This window comes from Acinonyx jubatus, chromosome A1 (genome assembly GCF_027475565.1).
Source record: "Acinonyx jubatus isolate Ajub_Pintada_27869175 chromosome A1, VMU_Ajub_asm_v1.0, whole genome shotgun sequence".
Lineage (NCBI taxonomy): Eukaryota > Metazoa > Chordata > Mammalia > Carnivora > Felidae > Acinonyx > Acinonyx jubatus.
This window is the reverse complement of record NC_069380.1, coordinates 227,647,637-227,674,763: the sequence shown is the minus strand read 5'-3', so window position 1 is coordinate 227,674,763 and position 27,127 is coordinate 227,647,637.

The following is a 27,127-nucleotide window of genomic DNA, read 5'->3' as shown; positions in this document are numbered from 1 at the left end:
ATAACAGGAAATTCTCATTTGTAAGACTAATAACAATAATTAACAATAATAGTAATAGTAATAAACAACTTAGTGTTTTCTACCTTACTTTTGTGCTCAGCTGTCCAGCACAACAATGAGGTCATGAGGTGTTATTTTGTTGATCCCAGCAGGCTGCCCAACTGCCAGGGGCTCTGCATCTAGGCTCATACTATGCCAGAAATGCCATTGTGAAATGCTCTGTTCTGGCATTGAGACTGTCCACTCATTCACTTGCACACTGTGTCTGATTCAGGCAGCAGAGCCCCTACACTGGGCCTCGCCCTACAGGCCCCTACAGCCCCCTCCCCCCACCCCCACAAACCACAGAAATGTCTGGGGGGGTCCCAGTCGGTGAGAATCCCCACTGTCTCTCAGACTACTCCTGGCACCTGGAAATCATCCACGACCCTATGTCTTGATTCTATTTTAGAAAACATGACTACCACAGCATTACACAGATCGGAATCCATATTTCTAGACTTCACCTCCTATCGCAAAATCAGTAGTTGAAAAGAAGTTTCTGGGGCGCTTGGGTAGCTCAGTCAGTTAAGCATCAGACCTTGGCTCAGGTCATGATCTCACGGTGCGTGAGTTCAAGCCCTGCATTGGGCTCTGGGCTGACAGCTCGGAGCCTGGAGCCTGCTTCGGATTCTGTGTTTCTCTCTCTCTCTGCCCCTCCCACGCTCATGCTCTGTCTCTCTCTGTCTCTCAATAATAAATAAATGTAAAAAAAATGTTTAAAAAAGTCAGGTAATTTTGGGGCGCCTCAGTGGCTCAGTCAGTTAAGCAACCGAATTTGGTTCAGGTCATGACCTCACTGTTTGTGGGTTTGAGTCCTGCATCGGGCTCTGTGCTGATGGCTCAGAGCTTGGAGCCTGCTTCGGATTCTGTGTCTCTCTCTCTTTCTGCCCCTCCCCCTGCTTGCTCTCTGTCTCTCTCAAAAATAAATAACATTAAAAAATAAAATACCTTAAAAACACCTTAAAAAAAGCAAGAAAAGAAGTTTCTGAGGCACTTGTTCTTCTGACAGGCAGGCTTTGCAAGGAGACCAACGTGTTCTTGTTCCATATAACACACACTACACTCTCCCTTCCTTAGCCGATTCCCCACACTTCCCACACACTGTCTTTTTATTTACTTTTTTAACCCAAAAGAATACTGTGTTCCCTGCTCGCCTCATATGCACGTTGGAGGAACAACAGCACGCTGTCGGACAGAGGTGGCTATTAATACATTGTGGATAACGAGCAGACAGCTTAACCCAAGGCTCCCTCAGGGAAATAGAAAGGATGGGAGAAATAATGCCATGCTGAGGAGGGTGGGGGAGGAATATCTCAGCGAACTCATCACACAAACATTAAAAATAAAATTAGAATAGATAGCCTGTGATTCCTCAGCAAGGCAGAAGCAACATAAATTGAAAATATTATCCCTAAGCTTTAATGGCTTGTCTCCAAAGAGTGGCCTCTTTTCTTCCATCTGATTACAGCGCTCTTCCTAAAGGTCAGCCTCATGCTCGTCCACAGCCAAGATGTTTGGGGCCTCAGCTCTTCTCTCTCAGGCTAAGGTGGGCAATTACATCGGCCTGAGAGGCAGAGGTCAGTGATGAGGTCAATTCCAGGGCTCATCTTGGGAATAGGATACATAGCACCAATTGTGTTTGTTTCTATAGTGTTGGCGGCAGAGCCCAGGCTTGGAAGGCAACCTGCCTAGTTCCAAAGTCCAGCCCTACTACTTACCCACGCTTATCAGTTGCATTAACTCTTGGTGCCTCAGTTTGCTCATCTGTAGAATGGGAGTAAGGTGGACTCTACTCTATACCTTTGTTGGGGGGCTCAGGGGAGTTGATGCATGTCAAGTCCCAAAACAGTGCTGAGCACGGAGATGTTAGGACTGGTAGTTGCTGTTACTATGTTTATCATTTTAGAGACTCCGCACCCCATTTTACTAAGAAGCAACATGATTCAGTGGAAGGAGTTTGGGGGCACCACAGTGGGGATCTGTAGCCCAAGCGTCCACCCTGCCCAGATGTTTCATGCGTTTGGTGTGTATCCTGACCTTCTGGATCCCGTGTTGTCGGTCCGCAAACCAGGAACACAGCTGCCGGGCCTATGTGTGGATTTCTCTGGATTGCTGTGAAGATAGAATTCGATGCAAAATGCCCGTGGTCTAAGAAGACCTAACAAAGTATGATTTCTCTCCTCCCAATTTCTGATTCCTCTTTCTTTCCTTCCTGCAAAGTGGATCAAATCCAATTCAGGCATCAAATTGGATTGCAGACGGTCAGACACAGAGATGTTAGCTCATTGGACTGCATCGCCATCCAGCTCACTGGACCCTGTATTTTCTGGATTATTAGCAATCTCATGAGTTTATTACAGAATACTGTTCCAAATTTATGTTGGTGTCTCTGACGTGACATGTATCAAATATCAGATAGATCACTTGTCACCGTCTGGCACAACGTGTACCTATGTGCTGTTTGCCAGTTTATGTCAGGGCACCTCTTGCTTGCTCTGGATTGGAAACTTCATTTATTCCAGGCATTTCCAGGGTTGGGGTGTAGGGGAGTCAGGCTAGAGATTAGAACCGACCTTTTCCTGGAGATGGGGATAAAGTAGCATATTTACAGCAGACCTGTTGGGTGAGCCAAGGAAAAGGAAGGAAGGGGAAGGGTTGAGAAGGAAAAGGGTCAAACGCTACTCAGATCTCCATTTACATGATGCCTTCTAAGGGAAGGAAACCATGGAAAACTGTGGAGTCAGCCCGACGTGGGCTGGGCCGAGCGTGGAGAGTCATATTTATTTAGAAGCAGGTTGGCTTGAGTTCATCTGGTGAGGATTACATCCCCCACTAGGGCCAGCATCGTGCCTTCTATCTCTCATTCATCAGCTAATTCCTACAAGTGCTGTGTCCTGGGCTTGTTTTGTTCAAAATACATCTTTTTCCCCCTCAGTGAAATGGAGCAGGGTTGACAAGAAGTTCTGATAATTACTCCCTGAACAATACATCACTCTGCAGCTGAACTGTGTTAACTCAACGTGCGGCATGAATGCGTTTCAAGGGAACCTCTCTCCAGTCAAATGGCAGCAAGTGATGTGGTCACAACTCAAGCAGACATGCAGACAGGGCTGTCTGGAGCCTGGTGCTGACTTCTGGGCTGGTGAGAGCATTCGAGAAGAGCCACTGTGGGGGACCTGGACAGAGAGATGGACTCTGCTGCTGCTTGTCCTTGGAAGAAGCACAGGGATAGGCACAGAAAGGAGGGTCTTCAGTCTTTACTCATTCATTCATTCATTCATTCATTCACTGACTCATCGGACCCAGCTGACATCTGGCCAGCACATGCTCATGTGGGTCACCAGTGTTTGTAGCCAATATCTGTCTGACGGGTCTGTCCTAACTGTTGCTGTCTTTGCTTTACCAGATGTTAATTATTGTATAGCCCCATTAATGCAATTTTGTTGAGCACCCACTATTTTCTAAGTACAATGGAAAGTACTGGAAATATAAAGGTGAATGGCGTGGTGCTTGTCCTCAAGAAACATACAAACCAGTGGGGGAAAACGTAGTTCCTTAACGTGTTTTGAAATGCCTAAACTTGATAGGAGTAGAAGTGGCACCAAGATCAGTGTTTGAAGAACCAAGGGAGGGTTTTCAGGACAGGACACAGTGCATGTGGGATGTTGAAGAAGGAAAAAAAGAAGACGGAATCACAAAAGTGTGGCCCTTGTGGGAAACGGCAGGAGTTTAGGGTGGGTACGTTTAGGGAGTACCAGTGTGACATGAGCTGTGTCTGGGAAAATGGCAGATAGCATAAAGGAGTTTGAATTGATTCTTGTTAATTCCCTAAAAATTCTAAAATTCTAACCAGCAGATGATGAGATCATATTTGCAACTTAGAAAAACCTCTCTAGCTTGAGAATAGAATAACAGAAGGGCAAGAGAGGGAGACCTATTAGAAAACACCAGTCGTTCATTCATTCAACAAATATTCTTTGAATGCCTACCATGTGTCAGGTGACAGCTTAGGTGCTGGGGATATGGTAGTGACCAGGACAGCTTACAATAAGAGAGCCGAGTTTAACTAGACACCAAATAAATTTATGTTTACAAATGGCGGTAAGTGGTATGAATGGAATTCTATGATGTCATAGTCAAGTATGGAGGGGGTGGGTCCACTTCAATGGGTGACCAAGGGAGGGCCTCCTTAGGCAGTGACATTCATTTAGGGACCAAAGGAGGAGTAGAAGTCATCCTGGCTACTCTGCAAAGCACGACTGGAAGCAGAGAAATCTGCTAGGAAGCTGGTTCAGTTGTCCCTGGCAAGGAAGAGGCAGTGGCATTGGCGATGCGGGGAAGACAGCTGATTTGAGATGTACTTTGCACATGAAGTTGGCAGAATCTTGCCAATCTGGGTGGGAAGAGATGAGGCTGTGAGTCATTCCAGTGGGAGGCGGCGTGGATTTGATATGGGTTTAGAGAGGAAAATGCAGAGGGTTTGGTGTTGAATGGGATGGGAGGTAGGTCATGAAGGGTAGAGCCTAGGATAGTTTCTGATTTTCTGGCTCTGTAACTTGGATAGACAGAGGCATGATGGTCCATAAACAGGAGTGGGTCACTCCCAAGATGTGTCTGAGAAGCCCACGGCTCCTCTAGGGAGGGCTGTCTGTCTGTCTATTCAGTCGGCAGGCAAGGCTTGGGCTGGGAATTGTAGTATACAGGAACCAAAGGATGAAGGTAAATGAGTTCACTCAGAATGGGTATAAGATTTGGACGAAAGCAGCGCTGAGCCAGGTGCCCGGAATGTGAGCCAATCCTGTAGTGCTAAGTGCCATCCTTTCATCGAATATGAAGGCAAAAGCAAGACAAGAGTGGTGGCAAATTAATAACTGCACATCGATATTGATATCATTGTTTCCCAGTGACCCAAGGATGGGGGGCAGTCTTAATTTAATGCAATCCCATTCTTTTCATTGAAAGCCCATTACCTAATTAGCAATGGTCATCTCTGGGGCATGACATTAGGAGGAGATGGTTGAGGGGAAAACTTTACTTATAATGTTATAAAATTCTTTTCTTTTTTTTTCAATTTTGTTTTGCAGCAACCAAATTTACTTACTTCTTATATAAACAAAAGAATATGTATGCATGTATTATTTATTTATTTATTTATTTATTTATTTATTTATTTTTAAATACTTATTTATTTTAAAGAACGAGAGAGAGGTGGAGGGGCGGAAAGAGAGGGAGAGACAGAATCCCAAGTAGGCTCTGCACAGAGCCCAATGCGGTGTTTGATCTCATAAACAGTGAGATCATGACCTAAGCCGAAGTCAAGAGTTGGATGCTTAACCTAACCAACTGAGCCACGCAGGCTCTCCAAGAATAGAGTTTTAAATACTCAGTTACAATAGTTTGGGCTTCCCCTCACATGTTAAATAAAACATACCTGCCATAAAAACTTAAATGTTCATCTTACGTACACATAAATCCTTTTTTTTAAAGTTTATTCTTTTATTTTTGAGAGACAGCGAGAGCAGGAGAGGGGCAGAGAGAGAGGGAGACAGAGGATCTAAAGTAGGCTCTGTGCTGAGGACAGAGAGCCCAATGCAGGGCTTGAACTGGTGAACCACAAGGTCATGACCTGAATTGAAGTCAGACGCTTAACCGACTGAGCCACCCAGGTGCCCCCATACACATAAATTCTTAAAGAAGGAAAGAAATGATTCCCCCACTGCATCAGACTTCTGGTTCCTGAATTGGCCACTACAGATGAGTTCTAGTGAATTGGAAATGACCGGAGAAGAAAAGACCAAGATAATCCATACTCCTTGCCCACAGCCTAGGGCTTGTTCAGGGGCATCTGGTCATTCCAGAAATGTACTGAAACATGTTCCCAACATGTGGAGGATTGTCTCTGAGGCCACAGATGGTAGAAATCTTCGGGTGACAATGGGTTGTACGGAAGGAGAGGGGGGAGTAGGAAACCTTGCAAAGAGTGGCCAAATTCCACCTTATCTTGGGCCCGGGAATATCTGCTGCAGGTCAATGATGCATTTGCAAAGAACATTTCCTCACTGCCTTTGTGTTTAAGTGGCTCCTTGAAAAGCAAGAAAAGGACTCATGCCTGCATATGTAATGATTTCTTTCCTAATGAAATCTGGAGAACAGTCAGATCTTTTCTTCTTTAATGGAGCTTCATTGATTTGTTTACGATTCAGGGAAACTTCCCCACCAGACTCACTTCTCCAGCTCTGCTCAGGTTGGTTGTTGTTTTCTTCTTGGGGGTCAAGGATTGTTTTGATTATCTCATTCCTTCTACAAACTAAGGGAGAATATTCAAAGATTGGGACTGATTACAGAGTTCCTTTTGCTATGGTTAACACTCAGTAACATTCTTAAAGAAAGACAAAATGTGCTAATGAGATTCTTTTAAAGAGCAAGATAAAAGGAGTTTTTGCAGAAAGAAACTTGAGAGTTGGGTTTACCATTGAAGAAAAGAGGTAAAAGCAGCAGGCAGCCATCAGCCGGGATTCAACCGGAGTCCAGGATTCTCAGATGTGACTGCTTGTGGTGCTGTGTTTTAGTTCAATTGCGCGTTTTATTCTTAAGCAAAGAAAAACTGAAAGAAGCCACTTTAAAACGAGATCAGGGTAAGAAAAAGGTATTAATTCCAATGAAAGCTGTCTTTTCTCTTTGAGACATCGGCTTCTCCTGTGCCATCTTGCTACTCCGGCCACAACTGCTGGCCTTGTGGGTTAGTAGTGGGAGGAGCAATTGATGAGTTAAAGGAGGCAAAAGAAAAACCAGGCAGTTGGTTAACTGGGGTTTGTTGCTGTTGTTGTTCATCCATTCCTTTGATTTGTCATACCATGGATGCACGTTAATAAGTTGGCAAATCTCTGCCATCTCTGTGATAGTGTGCCGGAAAACTGAGGGAGAGTGGAAAAATAAATCAAAGAAAACGTCCTTTCCTTCATCTTACAGAGAGATAAATTCACTCAAAATGACTTTTAGACATTTCTGAAACTATTTCAAATGAAGTGAGCTGCTAAGGAATTGAAGATAAAGGTAGAAAGAAGACTGGATAGGGAGGAAATTAGATGCTCTTTATTTTATGATTACACATAGGAGCTAAGGGTCGGACCCTCACTCCTGAGAGATGGGTAGGTTGTGTTGAACAAGGGCAACCAAATGAGTAAAGCCTCTCTTTCTGATGATCCTGAATTAGGCCACCTTGCAGGAGCCAGAATGACAAAAGTTTGCTAAGTCATACAGCCAGTTCAGGGGACCTCAAGGTCTAGGGCTTATGTACTGGATGGTCCTGGGGTCACCAGCCTGGGAAGTGAGGTCCGGTCAGTGGTGCAAACCCTTACTAGGCGTCTCTTGTCTAGTAAACAGTTTGTTGAATGTTACAGATTCAGGTTTTTTTCTATGTGTGGGGTTCACCAGACCACATGAATTTTCCAAATTATAACCACTTGAACCCCTACTCTGCTCAGTTATGACACAGTCCATTCTTCTCCCCAAGAATATCTGAGAGGCCTTAGGAATCTCTTAGAAGTTTCCCCCATCTCTCTTGGTTGTCACTTAGCTATCACCTGGCTCAGGAGCATCCGTGATGATCCTGTGTGATCTGCTCCGACCGCGGTCTATACCGGCTCTGCTGCAAATTGCCTCCTGGGCCCTGAGAGCTTCCCTCTGGCTCCTGACACATTCTTCTTTTCCCCAGTCTCATTCATGTCCATTGGGACCTTTAACCAGTTTTTATTAAAAGTGCCAGTGCCTGGCCACCACACGCACAGACCCCAACGACAGTGACAACTTCTGCTCCCTTCAATGTATCGCCAAACCCCCAACTGCTCTTAGAGTGTTTTTGCCTTAATGTTTCCTTAAAATCATGTTACTTCGGTGTTCTAACCCATTATCAGCATTTCCCCCAGTGCACTAATGAACCTAAAATGACCCCACGAGTAGGACGTCAGCCTGAATTGTTCTCAGCCAAGTTCATGTGTTTCCTTTCCGTATTCTCTTTCAGCTTCAGGTGAAGCTTGGACTAGTTCGTCCATTCCGGCATCTCGGGGCTTGTAGTTCTTTCTCTATCACCAGGGGAGACTCCTTGAGCTGGAACACTGGTACTCACTGGCACACACAGCCCCACAGGACCAGCGACGGCAACCTCGGAGAAGTCTGAATCCACACAGAGGAAGGCACTCTTCTGAAACAGCAATAACATCTGCTGGAACATCAGCTGACATCACAAACATGTCCAGACCCAAAAGGAGCACTTGGACTACTTGTGAAGCATCTGTGGTTGGGGACTCTGCAATGATAAGGGGACATGCACAGCCTAGAGACCTGTTTGGGGGTGGACACCCTGGGACAAAGGGTTCCTTCCTTCAAAAGTACATTCCAGTTGGGAGCCTCTCGGTCTTCTCATTTGAGTCTTAAGAGTTGACGGGGCGCCTGGGTGGCTCAGTCGCCTAAGCATCCGATTTCAGCTCAGGTCATGATCTCGCGGTCGATGAGCTCGAGTTCGCGTCGGGCTCTGTGCTGACAGCTTGGAGCCTGGAGCCTGCTTCGGATCCTGTGTCTCCCTCTCTCTCTGCCCCTCCCTTGCTTGTGCTCTGTCTCCATCTCAAAAATAATAAATAAACATTAAAAAAAAAAGAGTTGAGTTCCAACTAGAAAGACTGGCAGTGGTTGCACATGGCCAGCCTAGCCATGGAACCCAAGGGGCTTATGTGCTTGGCCACTCCCAGGCCACTTCACCCACCCATGCATCCGGTATGGACCCTGCTCTAGATGACTCAGTCATAGGTGCTGCCCTCTAGTGGCTTATGGTCAAGGGGCTAGGAGTCCACAAGGGAATAGTCCACACAGTGCTCCCTGCCCCAGCATTAGCCTCCAACACTCCAGCAAATGCTGCCCAGTCCTCCTTGAGCCTCTTTCTGTTCTGCCTCGGGGAGCCTTCAGACAAACAGCCCTTGTGGTCATGGCCAAGTCTTGGTTGCTTACCCATTGCCATCAGCCTTGGCCGAGTCCTGATCTTACCTGGGCACTTGGCCTTCGTTGCTGCTGGCACAGGCCCCTCTTTCACCCTTGCCACTGTGCCACTGTCACCACCTGTGCTGGATGGACAGCTCTGCCCCTCACACAGTCCAAGACATCTCGACTCTTCCAGGCTTTCCCTTCCCTCCACCAGCACGGGTTACAAAATTAGCCATTTTAGTGTTTGCCCACTTGACCTCCCAGGAAGTGGAGTGGTGGGGAATGGTGTCTGTGCTCTGAGCCTGAGCGGGAAGGATCTCACCCCTTCAGAGCTCTGGCTACATCTATTTAGAGAATTAGGAAAATTGCCAGCACAGAGCCAAGCAGTGGTTCAGGCTGTTCCCATATTGTATGCCTCATGAGCCAACATATCAATTGCTGCCTCTTTCAAAGCATATTGTAGTCTTCTGCTTTGGGCAAGATTCTTGCCAGAGTCCTGTATCATCTCCAAACAGCTTCGTGAGTCACCTTGTGGCTTTGATCTGCAAAGCAGCACATGCTAATTGATGCATTCTATAATAACTGTAGGGTACAGTATCTGAGATATAGCTTCTATTTATGGCCCCAGAATAATTAACTTATGCAAGTATTCACTCATCGAAGGAGTCCTTATTGTAAATCTACTATGGACGAGGCCAAGTGGTATGGAAGGTGCCAATAGATGTGAGACATAGTTCCTGTCTTCTAGCAGCTTCTGATCCAGATGGCCAAGTTCACATTGAAATATGTGAAACCATCTTGGCTTCCGTCCTCACCAGCAGTGTGACCTTGGGACAATCTTCTAACGCGTCTGGGCCTCTCAGTTTCCTCAGTGAAATGGAGATTAAAAACACCTGTGATGGCGCAGCCAGCTGGTTCATTTGGAAGACCATGAGACTCTTGATCTCAGAGTTGTGAGTTCCAGCCCCACGTTGGGTGTAGGGATAACTTTAAGAAGAAGAAAAAAAAAAACCGTAAGAAAATCCCCTTTGATGTGTGCTTCCCTGAACTGTTGGGCCAAGCAGGTTTGAGTTGGTCAACACCAGAGAGCAGAACTGGACTGAATGGGGCAAAATGGCAGATTCTCTAAGACGGCCTGAGGAGGGACTTCTTAATCCCCCAGGGTGCTTAATCCCCCCAGGCTGCTTCAGCCTGCCAGTGAGCTCTTGTCCCTGCAGACTCTCCAGCATGGACCCACTGGGTCTTAGTGGAGATGCTGTAGTGAGGTTACAGGACTTACCCTAATCCCCCAGGAGGCTGTGAAAACCGCAAACAAATGCATGAAAATTGCAGAGTCTTGGTCTTTTGATTGGGTTTCTTTTTTTAAATTATTTTTATTTTTTATTTATTTTTAAAAATGTTTTAAATGTTTATTTTTGAGAGAGAGACAGAGACAGAGACAGAGAGAGTGTGAGCAGGGGTGGGGGAGGGACAGAGAGAGGGAGACACATAACTTGAAGTGGGTTCATGAATTTTGAGACCATGGCCTGAGCTGAAATCAGATGCTTAACCAACTGAGCCAGCCAGGCGCCCCTGATTAACTAGCAGACATTCCTTGGGCACCTGCTACTTCCTGAAACCTGTGTGTTCTTCCTAGAGGGAATGAGCAGATGAGAAGAGTGTTGTCCTTGTCTTCACTGTGGTGAACACTTTGTTGAGGAGATGGACACACGTATTGTGCAAGGGAGTGAATGAAAAGGCAAAGAAAGGACACCTGGAATCCAAAGCTTTGGGTTTCCACTCTGGAACAAAGCTAGTGTGTTCTTCCACGTTAGTTTAGAGTCAAGGTTTATGGGAAGAAAAATAATTTTAGTTGGCCTTGGAGCAGGAGGGATATTGTAAATGCCTAAATGAGTGAGCTAGAAAGGAAATATAATACCATGTTCTCAAATTTGAGATGGATGGACCCCATAAAATATTTCATTCTGTTCCTCCAGGGTTGGCTTAAACTTTATTTTTATAAAGCTATTTAAATATAAACATAAGACAAAGTACAGATTTTTAAGGATTATAGAGTAGCGTATTTATGAATTATATATGAATGAAACTATGAAACCAATAACATTTACATCTAATTTAATTTACTTTGATGGGTGACGTTTTCCTAAAACTAAATTGCTTACAAGGGACTTAAGAACGGGTTATCATTCTTTCTTGCCAACTTGTCAGATGACTTTCCCCAGGATGGAGCATCGGTTGAGTGACTGTCATTGTGGAAGGTCAGCTGCATGGTAATTAAAATCATGGATGTGAAAGCCTGAGGTCATCATTCAGTGCCTTGGGCAAGTTGCTTAACTTCTCTGTTCCTGCTGTCCTCATCTGTAAAACGAGGATGAAATAGTAGTGCTTACCTCTTATGGTTTCAGTAGGGATTAAAGGATGTGAAGTATGTATGTAAATAAATCATTATTCAAAGCACACAGAAGAGTGTTGTACAGAGTATTAAACAAATGCACTGTTAGTATCAATTTTGATTGTTTCAGCGTTCCTTTTAAATTATGATCTCATCTTAAATCAGTGATGCATGATCTCAGTAAGCCAATTGATGAAAAGGTGGCCCCCAATATAATGATGAAAAGTAAAAATTCCATGTAATGAAAAACGCCATCACTGCGTATTTGCCACTATGCTCATTGCCAGTGAACTGTCCCAAGAAGGTGAATCTAACCCTGGTCTCTCCCCATGCTTCTTTTTTCAAACTACGGTGAGATCTCTGAGTTGTCTGCTGCCAGGGAATTCGGTCTTCATCTTGCACAGATATCAACACAAGAACAGATGCACAGCCTAGGAGTGTGTGTTCCTACAGCATCATCTTCCTCCGGATAATGACGACATTGATAATATATCAGGAACATGAAATTCTTGTAGACCTCAGACCTTGTTTGAAATACACTATTCCCGGAACTCAGGCAAAGAGCAGATAATGTTGTGTGGCGTCATTAGTCAAGGCCTTTGAGATCTTGTCTAAATACCATTGAAAATGCCAAACGCCATTTATAAATGGTATATATATTTTTAATCCTCAGAACTTTCCTATGGCGGGAAATCTTTATGATGGGCAAACTGACATTTGAAGATTAATTTGCCAGACTTCACTGAAGGAAGGGGAAGAACCAAGAATCTCCAGGTTAGGGGCCTGCAAAGCCACTGCTCTCACCGATCATTCCAGTACCTGCCCCAGAAAGCACAGAGTAAGAAGTAACCCCTCTAGTGGAACAGAGATGACCCTGGTTTTAAAGACTGCAGCTGACTTGTTTCCCCTGCCATACTTGGCCTTCGCCTACTAGCAGGAAAGGCATTGTGTTACCCCACATCACTAGGCCCAGGAAAGCTGAACTCCCAAGTTTGAATTAAAACAAAGGGAGAAGGAGAAGCTGATTATCTTAATGCGATTCTGAGCACATCCAATATTCATTCAGGCTTAAAGAGGTTCACAGTGAGTATTCCAGAATACATGTTGAAAAGTGATAATGAACCTCCAATTACATGAAGCTTGGGTCTTATTATCATTTCTTGGAATTACTAAAACAACAAGATAAAGATTTTTAGTGAATATGAACTGGGGAATTTACAAAATAATAATAACCATCGTAATTACTGCTAACAAAGGCTATGTTGTAAAACGATATGAGGCCACTTTAAAAAGTTAAGAATTATTTACATCAATGTTTTTTGTCTGTGGCACGGAGGGTCATTCAGAATTTTCCACAGGTTAGCTTTGACTTTGTTGCTATGACAGATATTTGGATTTTTTTACTCCTCTGCCTGAAACTATTCCAACCAATGATCTCAGTGGACATCTGCTGTCTACCTCATGGTGGGAACTTGTCAACATTAAGAAAGAAATAGGAATGTGAATGGATAAAGAAGATATGGTATATTTATACAATGGAATACTACTCAGGTATAAAAAAGAATGAAATCTTGCCATTTGTACCTTGAGAGTATTATGCTAAACGAACTCAGTCAGGTGGAGAAAGATAAATACCAATGATTTCACTTATATGTGGAATCTAAACAAAACAAAAGAAACAAGATAAAACAAAACAAACTCACAGGTACAGGGAACAGACTAGTGGTTACCAGAGAGGAAGAGGGTTGGGAGGTGGGTGAAATAGATGAAGGGGTTCAACTGAATGGTGATGGATGGTAACCAGAGGTGGTGATCACTCTGTGTTTTGTGTGTGTGTGTGTGTGTGTGTGTGTGTGTGAGAGAGAGAGAGGGAGCGTGGGGGAGAGGGCAGAGGGAGAGAGAGAGGATCTTAAGCAGGTGCCACACTCAGCATGGTGCCTGATATAGGGCTTGATCCTATGACCATGAGATAATGACCTGAGCCAAAATCAAGAGTTGGGCACTTAATTGACCAAGCCACACAGGTACCCCAAGCTGGTGGTCACTCTGTAGTCCACACAGATGTCAAATTATAAAGCTGTACATTTGAAACTTATTTTGAAAAAACGATGAGGTTCATTACCATCACTCTCTTAAAATTCTGCTGTGAAGAAGACTACTTGTACCTTATCATGTGTCCCCTGAAACCTCTTGGCTAGTTTTCCTTTCTTAGCAAGAAGTAGCTAGTCACTCCATGGTTCTGTGACCGGCTGAAAATATGTGGTCAACCACACTGAAGTTGTCATAACTCGGATAAAAGGCTGGCAGTTTCTCCCCACTCTGCCATCTTTAACTTGGGTAATCCTAACAGGAAGACTGAAGAAGGTGGTGTTATTTTATGAAAGGGAAGTCTGAAAAAAAACCCCAGTTTCGAAATAAAACACACATCGTATAGGTGGTAGTTGAATATGTCTTCAGTTTACACAAGAATGATTTTATCTGCAGCATGACTGTGGGGTGTTATAACTGCAGCTGTACCGTAAGACAATGTCGCCTTTAGATGTCATTCCTAAGGATGAAAAGACAACCAAATAAAGGAGAAAATTAAGAAATTGTCAAAGAAGGACCCCCCCACCTCAAAATGCATGCTTTCCTTGGGGAGTACTTTCACACCTTCAAGGAACTGACAATTCATGGGCTGTATAAACTGTTCTAGAGCAGAAAGAACAAAGCTTCCCTCTTCTTTCCTGATGTCAGCTCAAGCCTGTTACCAATGGGGAGAGCACACCTGACTTCTTCTGAAATGTAGAAGCAGACAGCTTCAATATGATGTGGGCAGGTAAAGCGCAACGGTGTTATTAGAAAAAGAATGCCCAGAGATCAGGGTCCAGGAATAGAAGTATGGTTTCATATGAGAACATCTATTAATACCATATACTCTTTTAATAGATTATATTATATGTGAAAAAATGGTAATATTTACCATGTATACCAGGCCCCAATTCTCATGAGAATAGATGACAGGGTGCCTTCTTGTAAGACATGAGATAGGAAACAATAAATAATAGACACGTGTTACATGCACACACCAATCTCATGCATGTGTATAGCATATTGAACATGTCAGCCACACTCACGCACACAGCACATCATACGTGTGCGCACCTTATACAACACAGGTGTGAACCCATGTATTTTTATATCGTGTCACACATGTCATAGATGTGTGCACAGCACGAAACAAACATCAATCCCATGCATATGCACATCATATTATAAACACACCGATCACATATGTGAGCACACGCATCATACGCACGCCAATGACATCCACGTGCAATCGTATTATACACGTGGCAATCGCATGTGCACACCATATCCCACGTGCCACCCACATGCGTGCACATGATATTATACACACACATCAGTCACGTGTGTATGCATGATACGTCACAGCTCTGCATCACAACAAGTTGACAACCGCCTCGGGAAAATGGCCAGCATCACGTTTGATGGTGAAACACTGAAATAGGCCACTTTTGCCACCACCAACGTTGGGCTGGAGTGCTATTTAGTAAAATTAGGGAGAGGTTTAATCAGAGTTCCATATCCTGGTAAGACAAAGGCAGTTATTTTTTCGGATGATATGATTATCTACCTGGAAAATCCAACAACATCCAGTGAAAAAGCTCTTAGAGGCAAAAGGAAAACTGAATAAGGTGTCTGGTAAAAAAAAAAAGAGAGAATACAGAAACAATAGCATCTTGTCTTATAAATTAGTATAAAATAGTTCAGACACGCAGAATGGTATAAGAAAGCTACAAAGCATCTGTGTGCCCACACCCTGGCTTAAGAAATAGGAAAGTGGGCGATGGGCACTCAGGAGGGCACTTGTTGGGATGAGCACTGAGTGTTGTATGTAAGCGAAGAATCACGGGAATCTACCCCAAAAACCAAAAGCACACTGTGTACACTGTATGTTAGCCAACTTGACAAGAAATTGCATTAAATAAATAAATAAATAAATAAATAAATAAAACTGGTAAAAAAAAAAAAAGAAATACAACATTGCTGATGCAGTTTGCCTGTGTGTTCTCCACAGGTCACATCCTTGCCTCAGAATCTTCATTATGAATTTAATGTGCATTATTTTTGTGCAGCTTTAAACATGTTTGTCAAATAGATCTGTATTCCTCAATTCCATTACTGTTTGTTTGGTGCCTCATGAAGATGGCATCCTATTGAGAAGGTTCTTTTTTGGCCTGCTTGTCCAGGTCAGCATCAGATTTGCGGGGTTCACGTGAGTGGGTACATGGGCTTTTAGCACATGCATTTCATTGCTATGTGTTGTTCCAGGGAATGAATGTAGCTCTACATATCCCACCATCTGCTGTCCTAAACACCCATGTACATGTTCTCTTTTTACAAATGTGGGTGCTCCCAGGGACCCCAGGCATCTAGAGTAGGCACCAAGAACTGGAAAGAATCCCCTATCTTCACTTTTTCTAGGCAGAGACCGATTGTGCTGAGTTCATGTTTGAATCGCAGCATATACAAGTTCTCACTGTTTCACATCCTCACCCAAACACTTTTTTTATCAATCATGTTGTTTATTATATCAACAAGAAATAAGTAGAAAATGTAATGGAAATTAAAAGTCTCATTTACAGCAATAGTGATAAAACTCTTGGGAATAAAATCAACCAGAGCCATGCAGGATTTGTATGAACCACTTTTTATTATTTTATTTATTTATTTATTAATGTTTTATTATTTATTTTTGAGAGAGAGAGAGAGACAGACAGAGACTGAGTGAGAGTGGAGGAGGGACAGAGAGAGGGAGATACAGAATCCAAGGCAGGCTCCAGGCTCTGAGCTGTCAGCACAGAGCCTGATGGAGGGTTTAAACTCGTAGACTGCTAGATCATGACCTGAGAGGAAGTTGGATGCTTAACCAACTGAGTCACCCAGGCGCCCCAAAAACGGAACCACTTTTAAAAAGAATGTAAACAAAGACTTGAGTAAATAGTGAGAGATATATTTTCCTTAGCTACAAAGATCCTAAGTTGGAAAGATAAACTTTTGATCTAAATTATTCTATAAATTCAAAACTTAAAGTCATTTCCCCCTAAGTTTTTAAAAAAAGAATATATACAGTGGAACACAGTACAGAGATTCCTCAACAAGTTAAAAATAGAACTGCCCTACAATCCAACAATCACACTACTGGGTATTGCAGCATTATCTACAATAGCCAAATTATGGAAGCAGCCAAGTGTCCATCGATAGATGAATGGATAAAGAAGTTGTGGTATATATATATATATATATATATATATATATATATATATATATATATAATGGAATGTTATCCAGCCATGAAGGATGAAATCTTGCCATTTGCAATAACATGGATGGAGCTAGAGAGTATTATGCTAAGCAAAATAAGTCCGTCAGAGAAAGACAAATACCATATGATTTCACTCACATGAGAATTTAAGAAACAAAACAGATGAACGAAGGAAAACAAAAAAGAAAGACAAATCAAGACATACATCCTTAACTCTAGAGAACAAACTGATGGTTACCAGAGGGGAGGTGGGTGGGAGGATGGGTGAAAGAGGTGAGAGATATTAAGAGCACACCAATCATGATGAGCACTGAGTAAAGTATGGAACTGTGGAATCACTGTATTGTACGCCTGAAACTAATGTAACCCTGTATGTTTACCAAACTGGAATTAAAATAAAACACTTAATCAAATTAACAACAACAACAACAAAAAGAATGCACATGAGAAAGTAGCCATAAGTTTTTTAAAGGAAAGAAGTGTGAGAAGGGGTAAAGCTAGTTCTACAAGATTTTAAATTATTTTACTACATATTTAAAAGATGCAAAATTACTACATTACTGATGCAAAAAAAGATTGATCAGTGAAATGCTAACTTTAGAAAAAGACTCAAGTATATATGAAAAATGGCATCTCAAATAACTGGAAAAAATATATACTTTATAAATGTTAATTGAGAGTGTTGGCTAACAATTTAGAAATAAACAAAATTGGATCCCTACCTCACAATTTTTACACATGCACACACACACACACACACACACACATAATTCAGAAGAAGTAAATATTTTAATGCAAAAAATAAAACTAAAATGATTGGAAAAAACTTCAGGGGTTCAAAACTGGAAACCAACAAGGAGAAGACTTAAGAACAAGAAGATAAGAATCTTTAGTTCAATGATAAAACTTATGCATATAAAGAAAACCAACTAGGAAAAATATTAATAAGAGATTAACAGTCTAAACATAAAGAATTTCTATGGATAAAAGAAAAATAGATACCACAACAGAAAAACAAGCCAAAAAAAAAGGCAAGGTCCCAAACAAGCGATGTGTAAAAGAAGAACCATGGCAATTTCAATAATAAAAAATACATATTAAAGCAATAATGAGATACCCAAAGATGGGTAAGTTATGGGAAATCTGCAATATAAACTCACAACAGATTTTTTGAGGAAAATTTATATATGTTTCAAAAGTCAAAATGTGTATAGCCTTTGACACAGAAATTCTATTTCTAGAAATCCATCACCAGGGAAACCAAGACAGGAGTAAATGTGTGGGCAGCAGAGTGGGGTATGTGAGAATGCACACTGGGAGTCCACGGGCCTGGGTTTGAATCCCAGCACCATTACTTTCTAAACCTTGGTCTCCTCATGGGCACAACAGATGTGATTAATCACACCTTATGGTCTGAGGATTAAATGAAGCAATGCATGCTGAGTGCTTAACAAAATATGTGGTGTAGTATAAGTGCTCTATAAATGTTTGCTACTGTCATTGTCATTACTATTAAGGTCGATTCATATTGTGCAGCCTTTCAGGCACTAAATGATGATGCAAAATTCTGTTTACTGACACAGGAAGATGTCTAAGATATACTATTAGGTGAAAATGCAATCTATAAATAGCATTTGTAGTATGAATACATTTCTGAAATATATAAAGTCTTGTTACATCAGGGTAATGAATATTAGAGAGTAGCCATTTGATGTAAATCTATTTAAATGGGTAAAAAATTTGGGAGTAAAAAAATGAGAATAAAGAGAGGTATTTTACAGAGAACAAACTGAGGGTTGCTGGTGGGGTATGGGGGGAGGGGATGAGCTAAAGGGGTGATGGGCATTAAGGAGGGCATTTGTTGGGATGAACACCACGTGTTATATGTAAGTGATGAATCACTAAATTCTATTCCTGAAATCGTTATTGTGCTATATGTTAACTAACTTGGATTGAAATGAAAAAAGAAAGGTATTTTATGACTATCTTAACAATTAAACCTAAAACTGTTGACAAATTTTATAGTTTATTCTTTAAAAAATTTAAAATGTAAGGGTAACTAAGCAGTAATCGTTAAAATAAAGAATACTGGACTGCACTGGCAAAACTTTGCCTGCAAAGTGTATAGGGCAGAGGGAAATGCTAGTGCAAAGACCAGGGGCCAGCACTGACGCCGACATGTCTCAGGAGCAACAATGGCGCCTCATGGTTGGGCCAGGGCTGGGGACTCGTGGAGGAACGCACATAATAAACTGAGAAGAAAGGGTCTGTGAGGGAGGACAACCAAAAAAGAATGGTCACCTGGATGCCAACTGGGGGGAAGTGTCTCAGGAGGAAGAGAGAATTTAGTGCCCGGAGAGCAAGTAAATTAAGGACTGAGAAAGATCATTGTATTGGTAGCTTGGAAGCCACTGGATGAGGCCAGCTTCCCTGGAGAGGTGGTGAAGGAATTTATTGCAGTAAGAGAGGAAGTGGAGATTAGAGCAAACAATCCCTTTAAAGTATTTTCCTATAAAGAGGAGCAAAGAAATAAGGCAGAATCTGGAGATGAGAGTGATAAGACAAGGAAAGGGTGTTGTGTGTGTGTGTGTTGGGGGTGTTGTGTGTGCGTCGGGGGCGGGGGGAGATGGGAGAAATAGCAGCATGTTTGAGTCATGCTGATGGGAATGATCCGGTAAAAGGAGGAAAATTGCTGATGTTGGGAGAGAACACAGCGGCAGCCACATCCTGGAGCAGAAGGAAGGACTGGAATCAGGGTCCAGCATGGGCTGGCCTTAGCTGGGAGCACGGACAGTCCATCTACTGTGTTTCTCAAGCCTGACTGCACAGTAGAAGTGCAGGGGGACTTTGAAAAACATCACCGCCCAGTCACAGTTCAGGCCATTTAAATTAGTGCATTGACATAATGAAATCTGGCATCTTGGGCATATTTCTAGTTCTACTTTAGAATCAACTTGTGTTTTATTTGAGTATCCCATAACCAGTGAGAGAGACTGCCCAGCAAAGATTCTCAGTTGACAGGTAGTGTTATCAGGGAGGGAAGCTCAGTGAATACCAATTTCCTAAGTGATCATTTCATTTGCTGATTTTTGTGGTTATTGTTAGTTACGGCATTTACTTTGGTTTTACATATTTTATTATGAAGAATAAGAATATACCAGGATAAGAATATAAGAAGAATAAGAATATAAGAAGAATAAGAATAAACCAGGAAAAAATGATAAAATCTGGAAGGCAATGTACTGCGTTAACATTAGTTTTTGCTGGGTAGCATTACTGGTCATATTACTGGTCATATTTCTGGTCACTCTCCACTTAAAAAAAAAGTTTATTTATTTTGAGAGGGGTGGGAAGGGCAGAAGGAGCAACAGAAGCAGGCTCCACACTGTCAGCACAGAACCGACGCAGGGCTCGATCCCACAAACCGTGAGATCATGACCTGAGCCAAAATCGAGAGTTGGATGCTTAACCAACTGAGCCCTCCACTTTCCACTTTTGACAGCTTTTTTCCGTGAGCATATATAACTTTCTTTGCCAGAGTAAAACCCAAACAAACCTATTTTTATTAAAAAGAAAGAAGAAGGTATGGAAAACAGTATGGCAGTTCCTCCAAAAAATGAAAAATAGAATTCCCATATGATCGAGCAATTCCACTTGTGGGTATGTATCTAAAAGATTGGGAAGCAGGGTCTCAAAGAGATATTTGTAAACCCGTGTTCAGAGTAGCATTGTTATTCACAATGGCCAAAAAATGGGAGCAAACCAAGTGTCCATCAATGGATGAATGGATAAATAAAATGTGGTCTGTACCTACAATGGAATATTATTCAGCTTTAAAAAGGAAGGAAATGCTGACTCCTCTTACAACATGGATGAGCCTTGAGGACAGTATGCTAAGTGCAATCAGCCAGTCACAAGATGACAAATATTATATGATTCCAATCATGACGTACCTGCAGCAAACTTGTAGAAACAAAGTAGAGTGGTGTTTGCCAGGGTTTGCGGTGAAGGGGGTAAATGGGGAACTGTTGTTTAACAGGTATAAACTTTCAGTTTAACCAGGATGAAAAAGTTCTGGACGTTGGTTGCACAACAATGTGAATATAATTAATACTACCGGTTTGTATACTTAAAAATGGTTAAGATGGCAAATTTTATGTTGTCTGTATTCCACCACAGTTACAAATCTAAAGAAGTAGGAAGAAGAAGGACAATGTTAGCTAGCTGTGTCTCTGGGAAGAACTGGGAAGGTCAAGTTGTCATTGGGACAAGGGGATTCTACAGACATCCTCTGAAGGTCCTTTCTAGTTTTGACGATCTGTAAAATGTTAGAATCCTTTCTTCATTCTTGAAAAGAATTCAATTAATTAAAAGATTTTTTTTAATAACATGATTTGTAACCTATATTTTGAGTTTAGACCAAGAACACTTCAAAAGCCCCATCTGAATACAAGTTTTAAAAGTTTGGCAAGTTCAGTCACAAGAAAAAAGACAGATTTTTTGGATTCATTTTCAACGTAATCTATTTTTCCAGTCTCTAGTGTACAATGTGATTCATTTCAAAGGGGCTCTATTTCAGGCAATGTGGTTTTAAGTGGGACTTACATAAAATGAAGCCACTGCATCTAATTAATCATTCAGGAACCCAAACTTTGTAATTATGTGGCCAACCATTTCCAATCATGAGTCAGTTGTGAATCTAAATAGAATGGTTCACCCACTGCAATTACCTAAGTTCCTCTTATTGGAAGGTTGTAATTACTTTGACAGCCCTCATCACTGGCTCTCTTTCAACTTTTAGAGGATACTTCTCTTTGAGATGTGCAGCCGTATCTCTGGGCTCTGTGGTCTGCTTGCTAATTCCGTCATGGGCAGGGTGTGTGTCCCTCAGGACTGGAATCATGATGACCTTCTCATCAAGACATGAAGGTGAGGCTTCCCTGGCCCCCATCATAGTACTTGGAGTATAGACATTATTCAGCCACTGCTCTTTAGGAAGTACATTCTTCAGGGGCGCCTGGGTAGCTCAGTCAGTTAAGCGTCGGAGTTCAGCTCAGGTCACGATCTCGTGGTTCATAGTTCGAGCCCTGCGTCGGGCTCTGTGCTGACAGCTCAGAGCCTGGGACCTGCTTCAGATTCTGTGTCTCCCTCTCTCTCTGCCTCTCCCCTGCTCACACTCTGTCTCTCTCTCCTTCAAAATAAATAAACATTAAAAAATTAAAAAAAAAAAAGAAGTACGTTCTTGAGAAGCCACATCTCCAGTGTAGTATATGTTGGACTTGTATACTATTCAGACATGAGCAGCACAAGTGTTGTGAATTACAGGTTTACAGTTTGCTTGTTTTTTTCTAGTTACTGGAACTTCAAAAGTAAATCAGACTCCTAGTAAAAATTCAAATACTGCAGAGGAGTCTAAAGTCAAACTAAAAATGCCCCCAACCCTCCTAACTCTACCCCTGATGTAATAATTAACAATTAGATACATTTTCTCCCATACTCTTTTCTTTGCTCATACAAACACATATGTTTGCATATTCTTTTTATTTTTATTCTTTTTATATTATTATTTATGTTTTACCGCATCATACTAAACATGGTATTCATTGATTTACTCTTTTCACTTGACCACATCAGAGGTATTTCCTGTGGACTGAATTGCGTCTCCTTAAAAAAAAATCATATGCTGAAAACCTAACCGCCAGTGTGATGGTATTTGGAGATGACACCTTTGGGAGGTAATTATGTTTCCATGAGGTCATGAGGGTAGAGCTGCCATGATGGGATTAGTGCCCTTATGAGGAAAAGAAGGGATCACAGGTTTCTCTTTCCACCATGTGAGGACAGAATGAGAAGGCAGCCATTTTTGAACCAGGAAGAATATCTTCACTAAGAACCTGACCTTGATCTCAGACGTGATGCTCTGGCCTTAGACCTACAACCTCCAGAATGATGAGAAATTAATGTTTGTTGCCTTAAGTCACTTGGTCTACGGCATTGTGTCACAGCGGCTCGAGCAGACTAAGACAGCGTCCTTGAAAATAATGGATGTTGTTGACCTCATTCTTAGCACAGTAGCCCATGGATGGAGGCTCCACAGTGGACTCAGCCATGCAGGTTTGGAGGGATATGTCAGCCGTTTACCATTTCAGACAAAGTTGCCACAGTCCCCTCTTTGCCTACAGTCCTGGACACTGACTCATTTCTAACAGGTAATGTCCGAAAGAAGTGATGCTGGCTCAAAAATATGTGTGTTTTTTACTTTAAAAAACACTTATATGTTCATTTTTAATCTTTTTTTCTTTTTGGCAAATACCGCGGACTTGATATGGATAAATATAGAAAAATTGAAGGTCTTTGTGGGAATAGTGTCTCTCTTGGCTTAAGCTAATTGCTAAATATTTCTAAACATCATAGTAAAGTTTTAGAAAACACAAAAGTGTGTAAGAAATGATTATCTCTCGCACACCTCAAAATTTCATTACCTAATGGTAATTTAACTGCTGGGCTATAAGAGCTCATATTGGGAGTTTAGAGAAATGAAGGAAAGTGATGGCTTGGTATGTACTTATAATGATGTGAAGATGGTGATATTAACAGCCCAGGCTGACGTTTATCTGGGATGTACCACTAGAGCAGAATTTATGGCTGGTATTTATTCTGATTGATTGGTGCCTGTGCTAATCCAGTTGTCACATGTTTTTTACATCATTCCTGAAACAAATACTCTCTTCATTTTAATTGAGCACAATGATTTCATGTAAAGCTCACACCTCAGATGGGAGGTATTATCACATTTTACAGATGGATAAATTGAGGCTCAGAGATTGAGTCACTTGGCCAGACAGGCCAGGCTGGTTGACCACATGCCACTGAATGTGGTGCGTGCATTAGAGCAGGTGGCAAAGACTCCATGGAACAAAGTGACTTGGCAAACGTGTTTAGATTCTAACAATAGACCGGGCAGAGGGAGAGGGCATCCTGGGCATGGTCTGGACAAAGCCTCCGTGCTGGCAAGGAGAAAGGGCCGTTGGGCTAGTCTCCTTCCATGGGAAGACAAGTGTGGGGGTCTTTGGGATTTGGCCCAAACCTGCTTCCTTAAAGTTGTTCCTCACCACTGTGTTTCATGTCCTCTACTTAGCCCAGCAGAACTGTAGAATTCACTACTCTGCCTATATGTCTTTATACTGTAATGTTATTGGTCACACTGGCCCTCTTTCCAAATCTTTGTCTTCCTACGTCTTAGTCACCCTTCAGAGCATATTCAAAATTCGATACCCCTCACAGAGCTCACTACTATCCTCAGAGCCAGAAATAAGATCTCCCTCTTGGAGTCCCTTTGGTCTGAAGTTTGTCCCTCCCTTAAAGCAAGGACTATTTTTATCTTAAATGAGAGTGATCTGTGCACACGTTTCATGGCACTTATTCTGTTGTAAGCTCCGTCTTGTTCATCTTTGTATCATGCCTAGCACGTAGTCCCTAGCACACATGTGTGTTCATGGTGATGACCAATCTGAATATTTCAGCGTAAAGTAAATTTTGAAAGGGAATCTTGGACATGAAGTGAAGGCATCCGGCCAGAAATCTCTGGCTTTATGCAATAGTTACCAGGAGTCACTGTTGATTGTTAAACAAGGTTAATAAATACAAGTGTTAGCATAATTGTTCTGACACTGGTACATGGGGTGAATCTAAAAAGAAAATTCTATTGCCTAGAAGAAGTAGAGTAATGGGACTCACCAAGAATCACGGTGTTGAAGAGTATTTAGAATACATACAGTTCAGAGACAGTAATGAGGAGGATGGGGCAGAGGCTCAGAAGTGAGTTGGAAAGAGAAGAAACGATGAGTTGAAGTCATAAAATAGGCAAAACTGTCATAGAGAAATTGGGACTGGAGGGGAAAAAAAAGGAGAGAGAAATGAATTTCCCAATTTCCATGCTTTTCACAACCCTTAGCATTGTGCAGAGACATATGAAGTTACAGATAAATCTGACACATTTCTGGGGAGTTCATTTTGATCAAAGTTTGGGAAAAAAACATTGTTATTCTATTACAGTCACAAATATCTTAGGAGCATGAAACGTTAACATAAAATGCTAGACTACAAAAAATTTTATTTTAGACTTGGGACTTTTTGTGTTCCAAACTCAGACTACCAGGGGTTATAAATTCACTCTGCTTCTGCTATGTGGATATAATGGGAGCAGCATTCAAAAAGTGCTGCTCTAACCTTGGAGACATCCAGGTGATGTCTGCTACACAGGGGAAAACTGAGGAGAAAGGAAAAGGCTGTAGAAGGATCTTTTCCCAATGTTGGTATGATATTGTGATTTATAAGACATGTGTATTTGGTCAAGTCCCCTTCCTGAAAAGAGCTCCTATAAAGTTTGGAATTTCCTTAGTGAGGACCGCAGTAAAATGTGTTTTGTTATGTTAACGAGGTGACTTTTGGGAGGCTCACGGGGAAACCTAACAATAGGGGCCGGTAACCAGGGGGTCCAAACTTGTGATTAGAGGTTGAAGCTTGCAGTCCCTCCCCAGACCTGAGAGGGAAGAGGGGTTGGAGACTGAGTTCAATCACCAGCGGCTGGTGACTTAATCAGTCGTGTCCATGTCATGAAGTCTCCATGAAAAGCCAGAAAGGGTAGTTGGGGGAGTTTCTGGGCTTGTGAACACACAGAGATTCAAGGAGAGTCGCACACTTGGAGAGGGCACGGAAATTCTTTGCCCTTCCCCATATCCATCCTTGCGCTATGGATCTTTCCTATTTTGGCTGTTCTTGAGTTATATCCTTTCATAATAAACCAATACTCTAGGATGTAAACAGGTTTCCTGGGTTGTGTGAGCTGCTCTAGTAAATTACTTGAACCCAAGAAGAGGTTGTGGAAACCAAACTATAGACAGACTTGTGATTGGTGTCTGAGGTGGGGGAGTGGGGCAGTCTCGTACATCTGAACCCTTACGCTGTGAGATCTGATTCTGTCTTTAGGTAGATAATGCCAGGATTGAGCGAACTGCTTGGTGGTATTGAAAAAAAACACACCCTGAAGTGGGTCAAATAAGATCCTTGCATGTTACACCTGTGCTGGTGGCAGTTTCTTAGCGGACCCAGTGCACCATTCCTTTATTGAGTTTCCCCAAGTCTTGTATTAAGAATGAACACACTCTTTGGATTCTGTGTTTCCCTCTCTCTCTCTCTCTGCCCCTCCTCTGCTTGTGCTCTGTCTCTCTTTCTCTCTCTGTCAAAAATAAATAAACATTAAAAAAACAGAGGATGAGCAGGCTCAGTTCCTTCTAGAATTCCTCATGCTTACTCCTCATGCATTGGTCATTCAGTGAATACTCATTTAATCTCCAACATGCCAGGCACAGTCTGAATAGCCTCATTAGCTTGGTTCTTTTCCAGAATGCCTCCTGTCTTGTCTATACTGCTCCTAAGAGAGATACCTAAAAGTGAACCCAGTCCTCAAGTATAGTTTGGACAATTCTTACTGGGAAAGAATGCTTGCTTTCCTTTTTCAGGACATATGACTTCCGTCTAGACAGGCTAATGCTGTGTTGGCTCACAGGGGGCTGTCTCTTACTGTGATTTCACCATTGACTTGAAAGCCTGGATTTTTTTCCCCCCAGTTACTCCTGTGGATTCATGTCTTCTTGTCCTGTATTTGAACAATTGCTCTTTTGCAGAGTTGGAACTTATATTTATCTATATGACAGCTCATCCTTTTAGGCCCAGTCTGTGGTCTTATCCTGATGTGGTCCTTTTGGATCCTGACTTGGACACGAATATATTTGCCCACCCCCATGGGTTGATGGGCAGGCTTTGTACGTCTGTGTCCCTGGGCAGGTCTGGTGAAAGGTAGCCGATGAGCTGAACAGGAAGCAGTGTAGAGTTTCTCTCTCTCTCCTAAATTTTAAATTTCTAGAGGAAACTTTGTTCTTTCTGAACAAACTTAGAGCACATTTAGTACAAGCAGACTCTGTGCATTCTACCAGGGGCAACGGGAATGGTTAGAAGTCTTGCTGGCAAAACATGGGGAGCGAGCGCCCTGAATTTTTGTGAGAACAATGACTTTTAGAGGGCTGTAGATGAAACGCTGATGAAATGTGTTCTTTTACAGATGACTGACTCTAACCATGTTTGTGTGTTTTTAAATTCGATACAAGTTTAAATTAATTTCTTATCTTAATTAAAAATTCTTATCCATTACCAAAAAATGAAAAGTTCTTTTAGGTTCAGAGAAAGCAAAATAAAGATCTCTGATGTAGTAATTTATAGGCTTACTTTGTCTCTGATCCTGGGCCGTCAGCTGGATGTTAATAAACAGCGGCTGAGAAATATCCAGACAATTTTGCCTTATTATGTGGGAGACTGGCATAGCAGAAAGGGCA